The 22,660-nt window shown below is 43.8% G+C and overlaps 1 protein-coding gene across 1 annotated transcript in view; it reads right to left on the bottom strand.

The window, feature by feature from the left end:
* The window catches only part of LOC137644165 (uncharacterized), a 68,213-nt gene extending 45,918 nt beyond the window's left edge, over positions 1-22,295 (bottom strand). Inside the window, exon 1 of the mRNA XM_068377158.1 lies at positions 22,025-22,295. The gene's annotated coding sequence lies outside the window, so the exon portion shown is untranslated. The remainder of the gene's footprint in view (positions 1-22,024) is intronic.
* Between the last annotated feature and the right edge of the window lie 365 nt (positions 22,296-22,660).

Here is a 22,660-nt window from a genome sequence, read left to right as displayed (position 1 = left end):
CCTACACTAAGGGGTCAGTTGCCTCATACGCCCTCTCTAATACGTTCTATCAAAGGCTTTCTCTTCCACCAACAATCTTCTCTCCATAGAATCCTTAACTTTACCTCGCCATCTAATTCTCTGTGTCCCTCTCGATCTTCCCCCACTTAAATGGTTCCTTCCTAGCCCTGCCTCACTCCTTCCCAACACATGCCCACACCATCTCAGTCGCGACACTATCACCTCTGCGTTCTTTACTATGCCTACCATTCTTGTTCCAGAATTTGCCTCTTTAAATCTTACCTCTGTAATTGCTACCCAGATACACAAAACAATTTTTTACTATAAATAAAAACCTATCAATTCTTATCTGATATGATTTTATTACAAGATTTTCAGGCAATGTGGTTAGATGGTCATCACCTACAGTGTATCTTACAGATTATACTGTAGTAAAAGTTTTAGTAGTATTGTTCAGCCACAGTTTCATAGTCGCCATCAATGACCTTAGATGTCAGGATGCCGGAAAACCTCAAATTAATCAATCAATCATTGTTCTACCTCTTGTTTATCAACAATACCACTGGCACTCTTTCCTACACACGATCTTGCATCTATTGTTAAAACAAATCCTTCCAGCCAGCCTACTAAATACAAGAAATAATTCAGTGTTCTTGTTAAATTCTGTTTGATCCTACAGGATTACAGATGGTCCTCTTTACGCAGGAGCATTACCATCATGAGCTGGAAATTTTTGTTAAAAGTTTGGAGAGAAATGAGGTACTGCCCACTCTAGTCAGTAAACCATCGCTCTTACTTCGATCTAGATTTTCCCATACGTATCACTTCGCCAGTAGAAGTGATGCCTGTCAGTACAAACCTTTAGGTATTTATAGGGGTAAAAGAACGAACCATTAAATTTTAGCGAGGGTTAACTACCCATCCAGCTAGTTAGCAGGGGTTGGGGGGGATTAATTAGCAACCCCCCTCACTCACACACCTATGACTGTACTTCACTTTGCTTGGAGGTAGGACTTCAAGGGGGATAGGGTTGGCAGGTAAGTTTGTATAAATAGCTAAAGGTTTGTATCGTTAGGAAAAGTATAAATTACTTCCAAATGTCATTTGGTCCGTAACTGGAATACAAACCTACGCTATTTATAGGGGTGACTCACCCATTAGGAGGATGGATGTACCTTCCAATCTGGCTTTTTGGCTTTACCCAGGGCTTCCTTTTTGTGCATGTTAGTACACAAATAAGGAAACCCTAACACCTTGCTAAGCATGGTCTTCGGCCTACATAAGCTGTGAGTTGAGTTACTAGCAATGTGACTGTCAAGGTACAAGTTATACCAAGTTTAGGAATTAACCGAGTCGAAAAGACATTCCCAATACCACCTCGCCAGGCTATGGGGACGTAACAGTTTTGATACAACACTAGATTACACAAGGGAGCAATGGTTTACCTGCAGTGGTTGAGGCTAGCTTGTGTAGAGGACCCAGGATGCTGATTTCCTAAGGAGGGGGGGGTGAAGAAAAGAAAGAGCCAGTCATTTCTTTTCATTCACTCAGGCTTAAACCGGGTAACCAATGCCCTCAACCTTCTGCTAATGTCCAATAAGGAGCTTGAGGTACTAAACCAATAGAGAACGTATCAACTTTCTTGTGGGTCACGTCTTGCAGGTAATGAGCGGTGAAAGAGGTTTGACATTTTCACATGCCCGCTTGCAAGACCTACGTCACAGAGTAATTTCTTTTGAAGGCCAGGGACATAGTTATGGCCCTGACATCGTGCGCTCTGGGTCAACGTGTTGGAGGAGCATCTGGATTCAGTGCATGGTCAATGACCCTGCGAATCCAAGCTTAGATAGTGTTTTTCGTGATCCTCCTCTTATTTCTCCCAGTGCTGACGAAGAACGAAAGCACACAGGGACGAGCTGCTGCTGACCTCTTTAAGTAGAGCCTCAAACTCCTCACTGGACATAGTAACAGAGGATCTGGATCAATGGTTATAGAGCGGAGACTCGTTATCCGGAAGGAATAAAACCTAGGATCCGACACCCCCGGATTCTGAGTCTTGGCAACAAACTCAGGGACGAAGCTGATGCTTACTTCTCCCAATCCCCTTGAATGGGCGATGTCATATGAGAGACCATGAAGTTTGTTGACTTGTTTAGCCAAAGCCAAGGTGAGTTGGAACAGTCTTCCATGTAAGGTAGCGATCTGCTGCCAAGCGTAATGGTTCGTAGGGAGGCCTTTCAAGAGAACGAAGAACCCGAACCTTGTTCAAAGGAGGAGGTCTCACTTCAGACCGAGGACAGGGAAGTTTGTAACTCCGTATGAAGAGGGAAGTTCTAGCGATGAGGAAATGTCTACTCCTTTCAGTTTAAAGGCGAGACTCACGGCTGAGCGATAGTCTTTTACTGCCGAAATTGAAAGGCGCATTTCCTCCCATAAATACACGAGACACTCCGTTATTGCTAGAATAGTGGCCTTGGGTGGAGAGATACCCCTTCCTCAACACCAACCACAGAAGACGTTCCACTTCGCCTGGTAGACTGATGCTGGCGATCTTCACAGTCCTTGATGAGGACTTTTTAAAGAGTCCCTAGACTCTTTACTCAGAGAGAAGAGAGCTCTAGTACCGAATGTCTAGGTGTTAGAGTCTTTAGTTGGTCACCTGTAGAGGAAAGGCTGGAATCTTCCCTGGGTTTTGAGACTACTCTGCGATCTCTCGGTACTTCCTCAATGAGCAAAGGCTGGAAAGAATCAGATAAGGACTCTTCGTAGAGAGAGAACTCAGTTAAATGAAGAAGTGGGCAAGGCAATGCTTGACCTTACTTTGGATGCCCGGAGGGGTTGATGCACTTCCTTTGAACGGCACCATTTTGGTGAACGTTGACAGTGGTCAAGGGCTGGTTTTCGTAGCTGCTGTACAGTTGGAGAATGCTCGCGAGTAGTCACCTGTCAATGAACTGATGATGGGGACTGCCGATCGTTTAGTGGATCGGCGCAATGGCGAATGGCAAGCAACGAGGAGGGTGTCATTTGTGTTCCATTCTTTCTGGGGAACGACAGGCAGAGGGTGACTGGTAAGTGGTTGAAGGCTGGTGGTGGGTTGCTGAGCGGCGAACTGCCGGTAATTCAGCAATCAGTTTGCCGAAGATGAGCAGAAAACTGTAAGGGAGCGGCGAGTGGCTAATCGTTGGCGAGCGCCAAACGGCTACTCGTTAGCGGGCAGCGAATCGCTTACCCTTGGCAAACAGCGGACGGATAGTGACTGACGAGCAGTCGAAGGATGCCTGGTCAGCTGGCGAGTGATAATCTGACCATTAATCAGAGGGTTGACTCGGCGATCGGCGAGATGGCGATCGAAGACCCGTAGGCGAACCGCTAGGTAAGTCCGTGAGTGGATAACCATTGTCGAATGGCAAACGGCCGCATGCCAACGGGTCATCTAAGGATGAGCGACCAGAAGGGTTGGAAATAGCTGGAGAGTCATGAACCGGAGTTCATTGACGAGCAGAGTTGGTCTGACGAGGGCCGTAAGGCTGGCGAACGACAAGACCGAGGAGTTTGATGTCACAGGTCACAGGTGATCAGCGAGATGCCTACTGGCGATCAGTGAGCTAGAGATCAATGATTGGCGAAAGCACGAGCAGACAATCAGCGATTGGCATAGCGATCAGCGATCACCTGACTTGCAATCGGCGATCGGCGTGCTGACAATTGGAGCGCCACAAAACAGGCTAGCTGGTGGATGATCGGATAAGCAGAGGAAAAGCAGTATGGTTCAACAATCGACTGGATTGATGATCGGTGAGTTATCGATTATCAATCAGCGAGCTAGCGATTGGCAAGCTAGTTATCACTGATCGGCGTGCAGAACGATGATCTGGAAGGCCGAACATCTCTAGGGAGAGGCTCGCGAACGAGACCTCGACGGTGCGTCCCAAACCGGGGGTTTGTTGACAAGCAGAGACCGAAGAAACAGGTGAAAGTCAGGAACCACTAGAATCAGGACAAGAAGGCTCCTCTGAAGAGAAGAGCTGCAGTGACGAGGCTGAAGAGCCAAAGAGGCATCTTTTCGCCGAAGGCAAAGGAGCATCTCTAAGGTGAAGCGGCGGAGGAGTATGGTGGGGTTAATGACCACTGTGATGAACCTCTGAAGGGGCCGTGATGAACCTCTGAAGGGGCCGAAGGATCAACAAGCTGATCAGCAGCAACAGGCCTCCATACAGGAGTTTCTATGAGTGGCCTCATAGGAGAGTCTTGCCTCAAGACTTTACTCTGCCCCCGATGGAAGAGTCAATCTAGCATGGGAGGGGAGCGAAGTCTTTAGCAAAGAAACAGCAATCGGAGATCGGTGCGATGATGTAGAAGATGAAGGGAAGTTCTCCCTTGGAAGGGAGGACAACCCAACACCTAGGGGAGGATAACTCTCCCTCGGAAGGGAAAGCAATCCAACATCTGGCGGCGAACCTCCAGGTAGCGCTCTTTGCTTCCCATTAACAAGCCTTATTCAAGTTGAAGATCTGCATCAAGTGCTACCTGAGAAAACGTAGTCAGACCTAGTTCCTCAAGGTTGACGTGTTGATCAGGAGCTGCCACAGGCGCAGGAAACATGAATGTGACAGCGCAGTGACAGCTGATTCCACTGGAACGAACGGTACTGCTCTTCTACGTCAAGAGTTTTTTTTTTTTTTTTTTGACAATTCTGCGTCTCGATTGGCCTCCTCAAAAACCCCCACTTCGATCACACCATGGAAGCTTCTAGAACAAATTTCTGATGCAATCTGGACCTCGTGTTAATTCGTAACAAAAGCGAAGCCCGTGTCCACCCATGATGACATATTTCATAAACAAGGATATCCCTCAGTATCGGTTCCTCAAAATATGCCAACTCCACTGATTAAGGCGATGACATCTTGGTCAAAATATGACACTTCTCTTATCGCTGCAAGCGCTCTTCGTCGAAGCAAGGTTTATTTCAAAATGCCGACGACAGTGAAGTGATGACAGGTTTGACCAAACAATATGGTACGTGAATCTCGTCTCGTTGCTCACACTTTGGTAATAGACATGTTTCTCTTTTAATAACCTATGCCTCAAAGTATTGTATCTACCCGTAGCAAAGACAAAGATTAATGGCAGTCCAAAAATAGGTGAGGAGGAAGAGCGGCAACAACCGCTCTCCTTCCGAGCCAAAAGTAAAGTGAAGTACAGTCACAGGTGTGTGAGTGAGGGGGGAAGCTAACTATTGCCCTACTCACCCCCCCGCTAACTAGCGGGACAGGTAGTTAACCCTCACTAAAATTTAATGGCTCGTCCTTTCAGCTTCGCGAAAGTAATACCCCTATGAATAGCGTAGGATTGTTATCCCAATAGGAAACAAACAAACTTTGGGACAGGGCTGAAACTGCCTGGTCTAACAGCAGAGGAAACTGACGTTCGTTGGGGATTTCATAACACTTCCTTTGTCTCACAAACAGAGGAGGATATAACTTAGACAACCTGCTGCCACTTTAGGGGTCTTTTCTGGCAGCAATCTGGAAACAACTTTGTCAATGAACCCCACTGATAGCATTGACCATGGTAGCTCTAACCGTTACCTAGAGGCACCTGGAGATTGGCAAAGGACATCAATTGCCACATCTCTCCCCTTGGGAAGAGAGTACGGGGTCTCCCCAAGTCCACTGACCACGCGCATGTAAGCAAGCACTTGCCAGAACACAGATTCCAACTCGCCCTCGTGTTTGTCAAGGGGTTTTGGGCTTGCAGCCATTGGCAATTTATTAGAAGAAGGGGAAGAATCTGAGCCAGGGTCGTCATCCGGATTGGCTATCGAGGAATGAGACCTACAATGGGAAACATTAAAACCTTCATAACCGCCTGCCTTTGAAGCTTTGAGTACCCCCAACGCTTTTGGGGGCCAAACTCTTCGGCATGGTTTTGGCGTCTTTCCGTTCATGGGGCTCACCCGTGAATAAGGTGAGGATACTAGGATACTAGATTTCCCTCTGATGTTCCGAAAGTTGAAGACAGCTTCGAAGGAGCTGGCACCGTCACAGATAGTGCCTCCGAGGATGAAGGAGGAATGATTTCAGTTGACGAAAGCCTATATGACTCAACGAATGAGAGATCTCGATCCACTATGAGTCTAAGGGTGAAAGGTGCCACCAAGTGGTGAAGTAACCTGTCTTAAGGTACGCCGCTTAGGGTTTGGCTTGATGAGCATTAAACCCAACCTCTCCCACTCAGAATGAACCCCCCCTGGTCTGGGGTTCACTCTCGGCATCTCCTGGTGATGTTGCCACCTTGAAGTGTGTTTTCCTCTCGCTACAGGAGCAGAGTGAGGATTTCTCAAAGGAAAAGGAATATGCCTACTGGCCTGAACAGGAGCCCGGGCTGGCACCGGGACCAAAGATGGAATTGTGTTGCTAGATCAGGCTATATGGCGCAATCTTGGGTCAGACGGAGAAGACTCATCTTGGTGAACATACCTTTCCCCAGGGTCAGACACGATTGAGTTTGTCAAAGGTAATTGGGCAGGTAGGACTGAGAATGCTGCGTTCAGAATCTCCTGTAGGACTCTCATGTGCCCAGCGCTAAAGGTCCACCAACAAGTGCACAATATTGGTCTCTCAAGACTTCCTCTAGATTGCGAATGGGAGAACGCAAGCGATAACAAGCTCCTAGACGACGCATTGTCACTTGCCTTGCTAGCATGAGCTATCATGCTAGCTTGTGCCTCGCGAACTATTTGGTGGAGCGAGGGACAACGGAGGGTTTGCTGAGAGGAGCAGGTGTTGCACTAATCAACTACCCAGGTGAGGGCTGATGAACAGCTCTAGCTTGTTGAGTTACTGGTAACTCAGCTCGCTGACGATTATTAGCATCTCGCTAGAACCCAGTTGTGTGAGCACGCTGGTTGTGCTGCCTCTCTGAGGCTGTTGATCCAAGGCTGACATGGTTGACGTAGAGGCTGTTTCAAAGTGAGTATTTCAGCAGCTGACAACACTGCCTACTGCTGAGAGTGTTTCTCATTTGAGACCCAGGGGGTCAAGGATGCTACATCAGGATCCAGAGACAACGGATTGGGATGTTCCCCTTCTGGAAAATAAAACATCTATTTAGGGAGCACTGGTGGAATTAGCTCAAACAACATTGCCGCCTCAAAGGAGTCCATCGGAGTAGAAACTGGCTGCTCGATCTTACGGATTGTATCCTCCGCCTGATGGGACCAGGGCATTTCTAACCTAAGCCTGGAGCTGTGAGGTTCCAGAAAGAATCCATCACTAGAAGTCTTTCTCCCTATGTATGTTACTGGAGGGGCTTCATCAAGCTTATTTATCTGCCTAATAACCACCAGGATTCACAGGCTGTCGTAACTTCTAAGGGAGCAAACCCGATAAGTTCTGAGGAATCCTCTTTCGAAGCTGAGGCCATGAGGTGTTCCATAATAAATGGAAAATCATAAAGGTCTAGCCTGGGCTTTTACCCATCGGAGGAGCTGCAGAATCTTCCAGCTTGAAGATGGGACAGCTATTCTTGCCCCATTCTGGAATGTCTTCCCCTTGTCTCCCGAATTTAGGTGCAGGAACGGGGAAAAGGGACGGTGATTACAACTGACCATGCCAAGGCAACTATATTGGAAAGGAAGGGTACGGATAACAGTTACTGTAGCTGGTAGAAGTGAATATTCAACATCCTCCTCTTCTGAAGAAGGGTCAAGATCGATCGGAATGAAACAGTAGTCTCTCTGAAAACGCTCTCCTTTGGAAGCAGTTGTAACACGAGGATCTAGTTTCAAAATGCTTTTGCAGAACCAGGGACTGGGACATTGACGCTTCTCTTTGGAGTAGATCTAGGAAGTAGAGTCCTGCGGCTAACTTGCAACATCTCATCATCCTCAAATAATACCAGTGGAGGAGCACTAGATACCTTAGGAGGTATCACATATTCCACTCTGCCGAACGAGAATGTAAGGGGCAAAGGCGTAAAGATGGCGGCACGCATCTATACTGCAGATTGGTGGATGCATCTCTGATTTGTGGTATGGCGGACGTGCCATCAGATGGCTGGTTAAAGAACGCACTAATAATTTGCTGAATGGCGGACGAGTCTCGCGCTCCCCTGAGTAGTATGGAGCTGGACGTAACTCAAATTCTTTATTGATAATAGCTTGCCACACTACCATATTGGCGCTCTGGTCTCAGTATGAAGTCATGACTTTGAACACAGAGGCTATACCTCACCTTACAGACTACTTTTAATGGAACTTATAAAGAGATTTCATTGACACAATCATCCCAAAGTCATGACCCACGAGGTGTAATCGGGAGGCCAGACTTCGTTGCATGAAAGAGAGTTCAATCATGGAGCGTGTTCAGGCGATGGATGCTGCTCAGGTGTGCATTCCTTATGCATTTAAGAGAATGCACAGACGATTGCTTTGGAGAATGCTCAACAATCCTCAAAGGCAAACTTAGAGGTGTATAATTCGAGAACTCACTTTGAGACCCCAAGTCAGAAACAAAGAGCTGGTCGTAAGAGTCCAGAGCATTGAAGAGTGGCAAGAATTATGGCACACGAAGCTTCTCATCTGCCGTGCTGTGAGCGCACTCTAAGAATGAAGACCATGAAGCTTCTCATCTGCCGTGCAGTGAGTGCACTATAAGAATGAAAACAATGAAGTAGCGATGGGATCAAACTCTAATGTAGGATTCCCTACCTCACAATGGAAGGAAGAATAATCCAAGTCTTCAAGAAAAAACTGAATAATTACATGATCGCTGCCCTTCATCGGCTGGCCTGGTGGCAAATCCACCGAAGAAGGTTCAGATGGGAATTTCAGGAGTCAAAAGAAATCTAGACTTCTTCGCCCATGAAATTGGGAGGACAACTCCCTACAAATCGCAAAAGGGTATTCTGAGGAGCATCGATGTCCCTTGTATGTTGTACGCAAAGGATGAAGATCATCTTCCACATGACTCATGAAAGTCCCTCACGAACATCCCTCCACATCAGGACAGGTCCTCATAACATACACTTACCCAACAAACGGGTGAGTAGGGCATGCCACATTGGTTGCCAGAGCCTCGAGTCTTCATCAGCGGTAGCAGCTTGCATGCTACAGTATATTAAATGACTAAGGTTTGTTTTTGCGTAGGAACAAACGTAGTTATAAGATATATATTAGATGACATATGTAGGGTGGTGAAGTAGCAATCGCTTATGAGTGGCATGTTGTTTCACCCTACCCAATCAAATTTTACAGTAACGGAATGAAATACCCGCGAAACTTTAGCGATTACTGTATTGTATACATTCATTGAAAAAGAACTTAATACAGTATACATATATACTGTACATTAATTGAACTAACAGTGTATAAGAAATAGATATTTATAGGCTATGTATTAAATGACAAGTTGGTCGGCATGTTGTCTAACCTTAGCTATTCAAGTTGTACTGCAATGATAGTACTGAAAATATAATATACAGTAGTATATAGACTTCATTATTACATAAACATGGGGTGGCTTGTCGATGACTTGCGAGTTATGAGTCGTCTTGCCTTTGGTACCATACTTTACTACTATACTGTAGTAGTGATAGTAACAAAATTACCCTTGTGTTGTAATATAAATTATGCCACTCAAGATAGAAAATATGTGAAAAGAGTATAGAGAGTTATTTAGGGTGTTATTCAACACATAGGCAGTGGTGCAATGATTTACGGGTTACCAGTTGCCTGACGCTAGGGAACCAACATTTCTGATTTTCATAACCTGCAGTGCTCTAAGCAAGGTTAGGTAAGGCAGTTGCTGGGTAAGGTTTTGTTGGGTTAATTAAAGTTGTGTGAAGGTAAAAGTACATCATTGTACTGTATATTTTTATGATTTATCAGCCTTAGGGCCAGACTAGGTCAGGATTAAGTTAAATTAATGAATTCAAGCTATATGGCTCATTGTTGTGGATGTTGACGCCAATCGGCACCAAAGTCCAGTTGGCGGAAAATCCTCCCTCCAGATCCAAAGTAGGAATAGAGGTAATTAGTACTCTAAATTGTAGATTCCATTAGGGGTTAAAGGGAGGATGCAAAGATCCTAATCCTAAAGTATCGTCTACTGTCAGGGCATGTAGTATAGTACGGTTCGGTACGATACTGTATTCCGGTACGGTACGGTTTTTGGGGGATGTAAGCACGGTTCGATATTACGGTACGATATTTTCCTTCGAGTTCGGTACGGTACGAAAGTACCATTTTTTTTTTTTCGTACCATTTCCGTACCAAATTCAGATAGTTGTCGCAAGCAGCAAGCCCCCGCCGCCCAACCGCCCAGGGTCACACACCTGGTTGACTTGGGCAGTGAGTCAACCAGGTGTGTGACCATAAAGGATTAGCAGAGGTCTTCTCACTGGGGTGTTAATTAAAGCATATCCCAGTGGCTTTTGCCCCATCAGCCGTCACAGCAAGGCTGGGCAGGGACCCCACCTTAGCAAAATAAAATTGTATTTTATCATTAATGTATTACATAACACCAATCTTCTTGAAGTAGTAGTAGTAAAAGTGCCATGTTATGTCTATATAAACTGCAATGTAAAAAAAAAAAGTAGGTACGGAAACAGTACGAAATTACGGTACGATAAAATATCGTGCTAGTACGGTACGGTATGAATTTTTAGGTAGTGTACGAAATTACGGTACGGTAAAAATGCGTGGTACGAATTACGAAAAAACAAATCGAACCGCACCGTACTACATGCCCTGTCTACAGTACACAACGCCAGGTGCACTTGATGGCACGAGCCCCCAATGGGGAGGTTAGGTTAGGTTTTCAGCCTAGTTGTTATGTAGAACATTGTGTCCTACGTTAGGTTAGGATACATCCCCGCAATTAGTAGTCCCATCTTTGCACTTTATACAGTGAATTATTATGTTAAAACGCAAAAAGTATTTTCCTAATAGCTAATACAGTATTCTTAATCATTTTATACAATACTGTATACACATGAAACATGTATTTGTCGATCTTTTAATACACTAGTCCATTGATGTTAATAGAAGAAGAGACTCTTTAGCTATGGTAAGCAGCTCTTCTAGGAGAAGGACACTCCAAAATCAAACCACTGTTCTCTAGTCTTGGGTAGTGCCATAGCCTCTGTACCATGGCCTTTCACTGTCTTGGGTTAGAGTTCTCTTGCTTGAGGGTACACTCGAGCACACTCTCCTATCTTATTTCTCTTCCTTTTGTTTTGTTAAAGTTTTTATAGTTTATATAGGAGATATTTATTGTTGTTACTCTTCTTAGAATATTTTATTTTCCTTTTTTCCTTTCCTCACTGAGCTATTTTCCCTGTTGGAGCCCCAGGGCTTATAGCATACTGCTTTTCCAACTAGGGTTGTAGCTTAGTAAGTAATAATAATAATAATAATAATAGGAATTACTCAAATTTAGTTTTCCTTTTCACAACATAAAATTCTGGTTTTTCTCTGTGGTGCAAGCAAATTGTTTTATACAAGGGATAAAATAATACTAAAATGAATGGTTTAAGCAAAAAATAACGGTCAGAAATGTGTGTGACTCATGGATTAAAGTAAATATTCACACTATTTGCATGCAGTAATTTCTGAGGCCAAAAATACAGCAAATATCACATAATGGCATACGCATGACCAGCTCAAAAGCGCAGAATGCAATATATAGGGATACATTCTAACATAAAGTACACAAACTGAACACAAATTAGAGCATCATATCCTTTCCTGCCAAGAGACTTTGTCTCCTTGAACCTCCTTTCCCTAATCTGATCTTTGGAGAGATCCGTCAAGTGATAACCCTTTTCATGTCGGTTCCAACTATACATCAATCATTCTCAAATATCAAATACAAAATTAAAATTCTATTTATGAAATATCGTATCATACATCATGAAAGGAAAATATAATTTTCATAAATTATACAAGCTAGAAGGCTTACAGCACTATTACAGGTGTTAGTAAGCAGACTTATCCTGACTGAAGAGTTGTTGGCTTCATTACTTTGTAAAGTCAAAAAATTACTGAATCTAGGAAACATATCATTACCATGCAAGATAAACTGGATATGATAAAGACATGAAAAGGTGAGAAAGTGATAAACACTGCACGTGTTATAATCCTGGCTCGAACTACGGTGTCCACCATTACTCATGATTAAGACCTCATTGTCCAACAGGAATGGTTCAGGTCCTTGAGGGACACTAAGTGCTGCCCAATGACCGAGGACCCTACCCTCGGGGATTGTATCCCTGGAATCCTTCCTATGACCATCACACATTCGAAAGTTTGTGCTTGCGTCAATCAGAAGTACTGATCCAGGATCGTCTATTTCCTTCAGTACCAGTAAGACAGACCAAGTCAGAGTGCCCTCTGATGATATTACCCAGACTATTGTCCCTAAGACAAGCCGACCATGTAATTGCAAAGTAAGTGGGGAAAAGATCCCCAAAACTAACACAGCTGACATGGAAGGAATGCTCATACTCTTCCTCGGATAGACGGAGCGAAAGGATGGGACATGGCTCCGTGCCTCACTGGGAGAAGATCCTCTTGGTGTTCTACTGCATTCCCGCATGCAATGAAGACTTTGAGAGGTGCATTCCATCCGCTTAACTTACTCTACAGAAGTATCACGAGTTGAAGGAGGAGCAGGAGTCCAATGTCTAGGCAGGAGAGATGAAGAATTCCTAGGTTCCTTCATCAACCAGAAGGCAACAAATATTCAGAGATGAAAATCCAGGCTGCCCCACAAGTTACTGGATAGCCGAGAAACCTGATCAACGATACTAAGAGGGGGGCGCAGCAGGGAACGTGGCACAGGGTCATGGCCCCAGCCACATGCATTAGTCCCAAGGGCCAATACAGAGGGCCATAACCCAGTAACAGCCTGTTACCAAGGTAGCCACGGGGACCCAAGCCACACCCCAAGGTGGCTGTGACACAGGATCGCAGTCATGCCCTGTACGTCAACCGTGAAGTGCTCTAAACACAGAGCTGACACTAGACTATCCTGGCCCGAGTCACGGCTCCATGACCTGAGCCTTGGGATTCAGACACAAAGTCATTGCTCCTGGCCCACCTGACACGGGGACCAAACAACTTTTCCAGCCCGGACATTAATGTAGTCGGGAAGGAAGGTACCCAAGCTCCTGGGGAAGCAAGGCGTGAAATTGTGACATGGGGCCACGGACCTTTGCACTGGCCTAAAGGGGGGGGGGGACACAAGGTCTACATTGGCTGTCTATCCCATCTACTGTAGGTACTGCAGCAACCAGAGACCATAGCCACGGCCCCGTGGACGCGCCATGCATTGGCCAAAGGGAACAAAACACCAGCCTAACACAAGATAGTGGGAAACCCAACGACCAGCCATGGGGGAGGGGGGAGGCTCAAGGCTATGATATTGGCATAATCCTGTGCCTTGACCCCGGATAGACGAAACACAGGTATGTCACTCATGTCTCATTTCACTAACGGGGACCCAAGCCTCAGTCAATGGCCCCGGGGGCCCAAAAACACCTATCCCTCTTGGCTATCAAAGTAGCCAGAGACACAGGGATCCAGCCGCGCACACCAGCCCGGGGGGCGGAAATGCGGTGCCTAGGCTTAAAGCCACAACACAGAATTGTCGCTTCAATCACCTGCTCATCAACCAGGCAGACTAAACACAGAAATGTGACATCAATCTCGCTTGGCTACCGGAGTAGCCGGTAACCCGAGCCCAGCCTCGAGGCTGTGACCCTTCATCTGCTCCAGCGGCTCCCTCCCCAACTCTGGTGCCATCCACCCCTCCTAGGAGCAGATGTGTCAAAAGGAGCCCTTTCCTATGACTACTGCTGACAAGCCCTCTTCTACTTCCTCATTTTAGAAGTGACAGCCAGAACCAGAAGAGGATGATGAAAAAGAGGTGATACTGGAGAAAGAAAACACATTTCTTCCTCTTTCCATCCCTCCCCTCAGGCTCTGGAAGCAGAGATGTCAAAATCTGATTAACACAGACAACAATGCTTAACCATGAGAAGAACCACAAGGATTGTTCCAACAGGAATAACAACACTGGGAATTGCTGTCACAGGGGGAAAGTCACAATTGTAGGGGAGAGTAAGCCCCGATCCCCTAGGCACAAGAATCCAGGTAAACCACAGGGGAAGGGAGGATGGAGATGCCTGGGAGAACACATCCTTTGGCCCTGAGGGAGGGGGATCCGCTCAAACTTCACTGGAACACTGACCTTTACCACTTGTCACCAAGGAGACAGTCACTGAGAAGCCTATCTGAAAGACCTAAGGTCACACTCGTCATCAGCAGTAGCACAAACAGAGAAGGGCCTCCAACGAGGTGCGGCAAACATGGGAGGAATCTCACACACCACCAGAACTTGAAAACCCTGAAGTAGGTCCGAGGGCTACTTGCTCCTCCCTCACACTCCCCAGGGAGCGAGAATGAGACAGGCGGGTAATCGCCAGAGCAGCAAACGCAGATGCATCCGATGAGCGGAAAGAGGAAGCAAAGCTCTTTTCATCCCCTTCAAAGCATACGGCTGCCACCGCAAGGAGGGCACGACCTACACTCAGTCACAGGGCCGATTGAGATCATGCCCCTTGCTATGCATTTAATAAGCAACAGCCAATATTTACTTCCCGAAAGAAAAAGAAAATTAAAAGTATAATGTATCAAGATGTTTGCCATAGAAAAAAACATCCATGGCCACGTCATAATTGTGAATGATTCTTCTGGATTGTGAACAATGCTTCTGTAGAAAACATCCCCAACAAAATCTACCACAGACATCGAAATAACGTTCGGTAACAACTGTTTGAACCATCTACCACGTCCGTAAATGAGGTGGCCGACACATTAGTGGAGAACTTTGATAGGAGAGGGAGCGAAGCTCCTTGCCCTCACTCCCACCGGTTGCTTAACTCCTTGTTAAACTATTCAATGGCTGTTCAGCTTTCAAGCTGAAACATATTCCCTACCTTACAGACGATTGTTTGTATCAGCATGGGAACAAATAACCTTAAAGAACAATAATAAACTTTACCAAAAGTTAAAATTTTCATTCCTAGAAATATTTTTGAACTTTGCAAATTTGTGTTTTTTTTAGTTAAATAACTGTTTTTCCACAATGCATTTTGTCAAGGCAAGATATTATAGTAAAGTTTTAACAAAACACCAACAGATTAAGATGGGAAACGTATTCCACTCTCAAGTCCAAGAAACAACCTAATCTAACCTAACCTAAACTTAACATATGTACCCATACAGTGAACCTGCATTGCAAGCCCCAGAAAGAAACATCTGCTCATCATCAGGCTTAAAGAGTAATTGATACATGATGGCTTCAAAGCTGTTGTCATAATTAATATGGCTATACGTAGTTGAGGAAAGCGCTGTCCCAATGACTACAAATATGTAGGCCATACAGTCTGCCCTCCTTATTCGTAGGGTTTAAGTAACAGACAAGCGCGAAAAGCAAGAATCAGCAAATATTGTCTGCCCTAGGGTGGGTAACACCTAACCTAACACATCACTGCCCATTGACTATGTATGGTCGACTAACACGCCAAGTAACCCACTTTAGTGCTTAACCCTTTTACCCCCAAAGGACGTACTGGTACGTTTCACAAAACTCATCCCTTTACCCCCATGGACGTACCGGTACGTCCTTATAAAATAAATGCTATAAATTTTTTTTTTCATTTTTTTGATAATTTTTTTGAGAAAATTCAGGCATTTTCCAAGAGAATGAGACCAACCCGACCTCTCTATGACAAAAACAAAGGCTGTTAGAGCAATTTAAAAAAAAATATACTGCAAAATGTGCTGGGGAAAAAATAACCCCTTGGGGGTTAAGGGTTGGAAATTTCCAAAAAGCCTGGGGGTAAAAGGGTTAAGTATTATGTTAATGAATGAACACATTTCAGTAAGTGTAAAGAACATGTACACGTTTACAAAATTACGTACGTGGTAAGGCTACGGTACACATAACACTAGACATTGCCACACTTACACCAACATATAACATGTACAGTAGCAACAAAACACATGTTGTTCCTATCTAACAACAATCACTAATAATGTAGTGATGTCTATATTACTGTAACATAGGTACAGTACTATCAACACAGTACAGCTTACTTGGCTAAGGTAACACTCGTAAAAGATTTTGGCTGGACGACTTGCACCATTCAAACGCAGTCAGTCTATGTTTACATTACTGAACTACTGTAAATACAATACCTTATATATAGTATTGTAAAGTAGTTAATATATCAATTACACCTATATACAATGAATACACCAATACAATAAAAATTAATAGAAAAAGTATCGGTAAAAAACCACTAACTATTTACGTACAAAGTCCATGAAGTAAGCCCAAAGCATAATGCAGTTCTTTATGCTTCCGTGGGGAAGCATAATGTACATAGGACATTTTATACTAAAATCACTATAAACACATGATATGTATAGGGTTTCAGGATATGTATAGGGTTTCAGGATATTTACAGGTATTTTTACATCACAACGTGATTCTGCACAAAAAGACCGATGCGGGAGATACCCACGTTTAAAAGTTTATAGGCTGCTCATGAATGGCAGAGGCAAGGGACAGTGAAATTGCCCTATCAAGCAGGACAATGCCCTACAGACTGATCATATGTATATATGATCAGCACCCAAGCCCCCTCTCCACCCAACCTAGGACCAAAGAGGGTCAGGCAATGGCTGCTGATGACTCAGCAGATAGACCTATGGGCTCCCCCCAAAACCCCCATCCTTAGGTCACAAGGATGGTGAAGTTGCAGCAACCAAAGGAACTAACGAGTTTGAGCGGGACTCAAACCCCAACCTGGCGTTCACAAGTCAACAACGTTACCACATCGGCCACCATACGCAAGAAGAAACAATGCGAGACTGAGGCCAAGTTAGCTAGTGATGGTGTTGCGCTGTGTGGAGAGGGAAACGGGGTGAAGCGTGCCAGGTGCAAAGGATCACGGTCAGTTTAAAATTTTCAGGCCGCGAGAGTACTTATCAGGAAACCGCAATTACAAGCTTTTTTATCTAAAAGGTTATTCGATTCTCTGACAGGATCCGCAAAAATAGAGCCATGAAAAACGAGAGCTGATTGAACTAATCAGGACAACAACAATGACGAGTAGAGCAGAAGCTTCCCTGAAATGGAGCCTCTCCCGACCAGCGCCACAGCCATTATTCCTCTAACCAGGAATCTCGTACGCATAACTCACTAACGACCTGATCACCTGGACAGGCACTTGACCCAGAGCACACCTCTCGGCAAAGCTACTACCTTCACCCTCGGAGCATTCCCAGCCAATAAAATCACTGCCTGGAATGAGTCTAACCCAGATTCATGTAAATACAGCTATGAAGCCCTTATCTATTAATTAATCTTCAGGCCTTTTGATGAATATATGTACCGCATAGAAACTCGCCCTCATTACCGAAATACGACAAGAAAAAGGGACCTTTGTAGATCAGCGGCTAAGTCCTTCCATGTGCGTAAACAACGGAAATTTCTTCCTGTTTTCTAGCCATTCATAAAATAAGGCTGCTGCACTTCAAAAACTGTCAATTGTTCTGCAAAACCTCTACAAAAGAACAGCACCTAACTTAAACACCGCCACCTAACCTAACCTAACCACAATAAGCCATGTACTTAATAGGAGACTAATGTCCCCCACGATCCCCTTACATTGCCGTATTCTTGTGAGGGTTAAGCCCTTCGACTCTCCTATTCTTAATTGGCCATCATCCTACATACACCCAGAAACGGAGTTAGCTGTACATATATTACTTCAGGTTCAGGTACAACTTCCGGGCTAATTCGTAACCATTGCAACGACATCACCATTACTCGAAGTCACTGAAGTTGGAATCTTCGAAGGTATCCTCTTCTTTCCCAGGGACAACTTGTTTTATTGCGATTGGTTGGATGGACGGGCAATTAGTGGAAGAGTAGGGTATTGGAACGGACCAGGGCTTTCGGAATCATAGATATTGAGCGGGTAAGCACACTTGACTAATTCCAGGAATGCCTTCAGTTTACACCCAGTATCCTTCAAATAGCATTTTGGAATAGTATACGTAGCAAAGTACCTTTCGTACAAATGTTTCTGGGTCCCGAATTTTGGTAGTACAGATCTTTTAAGCACTCGCCACTAATGATTCGATGGTGCAGTATTGGTGTATATACTGGAACGCTATTATTAACCGAGGTGTCAAAGAAATTTATCCTTGATATTACTATAAGCCTTCCAACAGTCAGAAATTATTGGAGTTTCGGAATGAACGAACTCTAATAATATTGGTATCAATGTCTTTTGCAAATGATCCTTGACAACAATGAAGAAAGTCTCACGTGTTTCCTGGTCAATCCCGCCGAACACCCATTTGCCATCGACCTTGCCAAATTTACTTTCATCTATCTCAACGATATGTCCCAGTCCGCCAATCTTCTTTATGTCCATCATTAAAATGTCTGCATACACGTCGAAGCAGAAGTTGTACCAATCCACAAGCGAATGAGATGCAAATGCTTTGTGCATTGGGCCACTCAAATTCTGAGGAAAACCGTTTACAAAACTCGCTAAAATAATTAACACATCTTCACACGATAGCTTTGACCATGAGAAAAGGTACCATGATTAGGGGCAATCTTCTTACGGCAATAACTGTTTGAACACCAGCAAAAAAACTTGGGTTGGCCATTATTCGATGATTCCCCGTAAAGTTTAGAATGCATTTCACTAATACGGCATTTAAAATAAATACCAGAAAAATCCCCAAAAAGCCCCATTTTATACAAATACGGTCTAAATTCATCACTCTTGGTACAATTCACAACCCTTAAGATGGTTGGATTGATCGAATTGAAAAACGATTCACAAGTATCTGGGCACTGATAAGATGCCATCTTTGCGCCGTGGGGTAGAGACGGAGCATCTCCGACCCTTGATAGATGCTCCAATTACCCTCTTTGAATTTTGGGAAATATGAGATTCTAATTGAGAGAAAAAAAAAAAAAGCCCTCTGGCAATTTCCCAGGTCAAGTGGGGTCCGATTGGATACTTTCAAATTGCCGTAACCGCCAATTAGTTTAGTATTCCGCTGCTGAAGTGCTGTTGAATCAATCAAAACGCTATCTACAGGAATTTTTGGAGCCTTTGTAGATCAGCGGCCAGGTCCTTCCGTGGGCACAGAAAATGGGAATTTCTTCCCGTTTTCTAACCGTTCGTAAGTCGTGGCCGTTGCTTCTACAAGAACTCTAGAATAGAACACTGCCTAACTTGAATGGGCCCACCTAACCTTACCTACAAGACGTGTCTCTCCTTAACAGGGGGGGGGGTGCTAGCGCTCCCCCAGCGACCCCCGTACATTGCCGTGTAATTAATCTTATACCTAAACGGGGGGGGGGGGGGGGGGGGGGGCTTACGCCCCCTGCAACCCCCCTTACACTTGCCTATTCTTAATTGGCAGTCATCATACATATATGTGGCCACTATCACTCATACACACAAACATATTCTTAATTGGCCGACATCATGCATACACGTGGCTGCGATCACACAAACCAAAAACGGAGAGGGTTGTACTTACATTATTTCCGGTTCAGCTTGCGGGTTTATTCGTAACATCTACAACGGCCCCCTACTTATTCGAAGTCACTGAAGTCTGAGTCTTCAACTGGTATTGCCTTTCTGCCGAGAGACAACTTCTTCTTCTTTTGAGGAGGGTACGTTGGACGGGCACTTTTAGGAGATATAGGGTGATGGGACAACTTTTTTTGTGGATGGTTTGTTACACTACGTTGTGGAGGGGACGGGTGTTAGGACGCACCAGGACTTTCGGAATCAGAGTCGTGGGTATTGAGCGGATAAACACGTTTAACTAATTCCAGGAATGCCTTCAGTTTACAGTCCTTACCGATCAACTAACGTTTTAGAATTATATACATCGCAAAGTAGCTTTCGTATAAATTTTTCTGAGTACAGATAGTACAGATCTGTTTAGTACTCGCCACTGGGATTCGATGGTATTGGTGTGCACAATGGGATCTTTCGGACTCACAAAGTTAATGCTATGATTAACAGTTTTGTGTTGAAGAAATTGATTCTTGATATTATTATAGGCCTTCCAACAGTCCAAAATTATTATAGTTTCAGGATGGACGCACTCTAATAATATCGGGAGCAATGACTTTTCCCGAACGATCCTCGACAACCCTGAAAAAAGTCTCACGTGTTTCCCGGTCAATCCCGCCGAACACCCATTTGCCATCGACCTTGCTGCCAACATTATATTTTCTTTTTCCGAATTTACTCTCGTCTATCTCAACGATATGTCCTGGTCCGCCAATTTTTTTGCTGTCCATCACTAAGATGTCCGCACACACGTCGCGACAGAAGTTGTACCAATCAACTAGTGTGTGAGAGGCAAACTTTTTGTACAAAGGGAGAATCTGGTTCTGAGAAAAACCATGAATAAAACTTGCTAATATCACAAATACATCTTCGTACGGTAGCTTTGATCATGAAAAAAAGCTACCGTGGTTAGGGGTGATCTTCTTTCGGCAATAACTATATGAACAACGCCAAAAAAAAATTAGCTTTGCCACTATTCGCCGATTTTCCATCATACTTATAGCGCATTTTACCGATACGACATTTTGCACAAATGCCGGAAAAATCGCCTAAAAGTCCCATTTTATATAAATATTTTGTAAACTCAGCACTAGTTGTAAAATTCACAATCCTAACCATACTAGGGTCGACTGAATTGAAAAAAGATTCAAAAGTATCTACACACTGATTTGTTGCCATCGCGCCGTATGGGTAAAGAAGGAGCATTTTCGACCCTCGATGGGTGCTCCAGTTGCCGTATTGGAATTTTTAGAAAAAACGGGTTATGATTGGGTGAAAAAGTTGATCAAAGTTAATCCCCAGGTCAAGGGGGTCCTATTGGGTCGTTTCAAATTTCCGCGGCCGATGATTAATTCAGTATTCCGCCGCTATGGCGCTGTTGATTCGATCAGAACGTCGTCTATAGGGAATTCTAGGAACTATGGGAGCGAGAAACTGCGTGGCAAGGTACAGACCTCGTTCGACTTATAAATTTCACGTGAAATTAGATGGTTTTTAAAATGTTTGTATATCGGTATAGAATGTGTTTACCCTGGGTATCTATATCATTCTGAACAGTTTATATTCTATACAAGTTTCCAATAAAGTTGAAAATAAGGTGGCCGCTATCATACATACAGGTGGCTGCCATCCTACACACATCCCGAATTTCTAAAACTATGGGATCAAGAAACTACGTGGCAGGATACAGAACTCGTTCAATTTGTAATTTCAGAACAATTTTGATGGTTTTATAATTCTATATCTATCAGTTAAGTACTTACCCGGGGTATTTAAAACATTCTGAACAATGTTTATTCTATACAAGTTTAAAAAAAAAAATAAGGCGGCCGTTATTGAACATGCAGGTGGCCGCTATCGTACATACACCCCCCCCAAAAAAAAAAAACAATCACCGAACCCTGGAATACCCTTGGATTAATTGCATGAATGAATATTCATAAGTACTTTTAAAATAGAATAGTCAATTTAGAATACTCATGAATATTCAAGTCCGCTCGGAAAATGAGAATAGCGCAGTAATTGGCAGATTGACAATTACTTGAAAACAAGAAAATTAAGACAAAAGAAACTTTAAATTCATAAATACATAATATCTATATGTGTATACATACTATGAAAGGCTAGCCACAGCAAGCAAATAATCCTTCAATTGACCACGTTTGCTTAGGCTAGTGGTCGCCAGTAGCCTAATAATACAACTCTAGTTCGAGACAAAGGTCATCCTTAAACTTGGGAAATAACAATACACTGAGCCTACTTTCCACATATCAAGAGACACGTGTGTGTCAAGGGTTGCACATGAATAAAAACACTAAAATTCACCTACTTGAAACACAATTGTATGCAGAAATGGCACCCCAGACAGACGTGTTGTTTATGTGCAGGATCACAGGCAACTGACTTGTCAAACAGCTGATCCACAGGTAAATACACGTTAAAAAATTTCCTTCCTGTTTGCTACGTGATCTGCAGCAGATCACTGCAGCAGGCAATCTCTTGGGGTCACGTGACTTCAGTTCAAATACTTTTAAATGATTGGTTGATCGAGAGAAAGTGGGCGGAGCAACAACCGACGACCTTGCCATTCGTTATTATGTTTGCTTGTAAACTAATAAAATGGTTCTTTTATGAAACTTAAAGGTAAGATTAATTATGCTATTTTCGATTTTGTTTAGAGATAAAATATTGAAAAATATTCTATTATATTCATTATGTTAATATTCCTACAGTTTTATGCCAAAATTACATTATGTGACTGTTGCCTATTCAACTTAACTACCATGACACAAGTAACACATTTATTTATACTAAAGTAAGTTAAAGATAGTCTTGTGTATATTGATTGACCTTGTTTACCCCAATGATTAAGTCTATCTGTTGGTTTTTTGTAATAGACCGACCTCATCAAACACATTTTTGAAGTTGAGACACTGGAATGAACATAATCTAGTTGACTTCTTCA

This window comes from Palaemon carinicauda, chromosome 7 (assembly GCF_036898095.1).
Source record: "Palaemon carinicauda isolate YSFRI2023 chromosome 7, ASM3689809v2, whole genome shotgun sequence".
Classification (NCBI taxonomy): domain Eukaryota; kingdom Metazoa; phylum Arthropoda; class Malacostraca; order Decapoda; family Palaemonidae; genus Palaemon; species Palaemon carinicauda.
The sequence above is the reverse complement of the archived record's forward strand: the minus strand, read 5'-3'. Positions and strand labels throughout refer to the sequence as shown.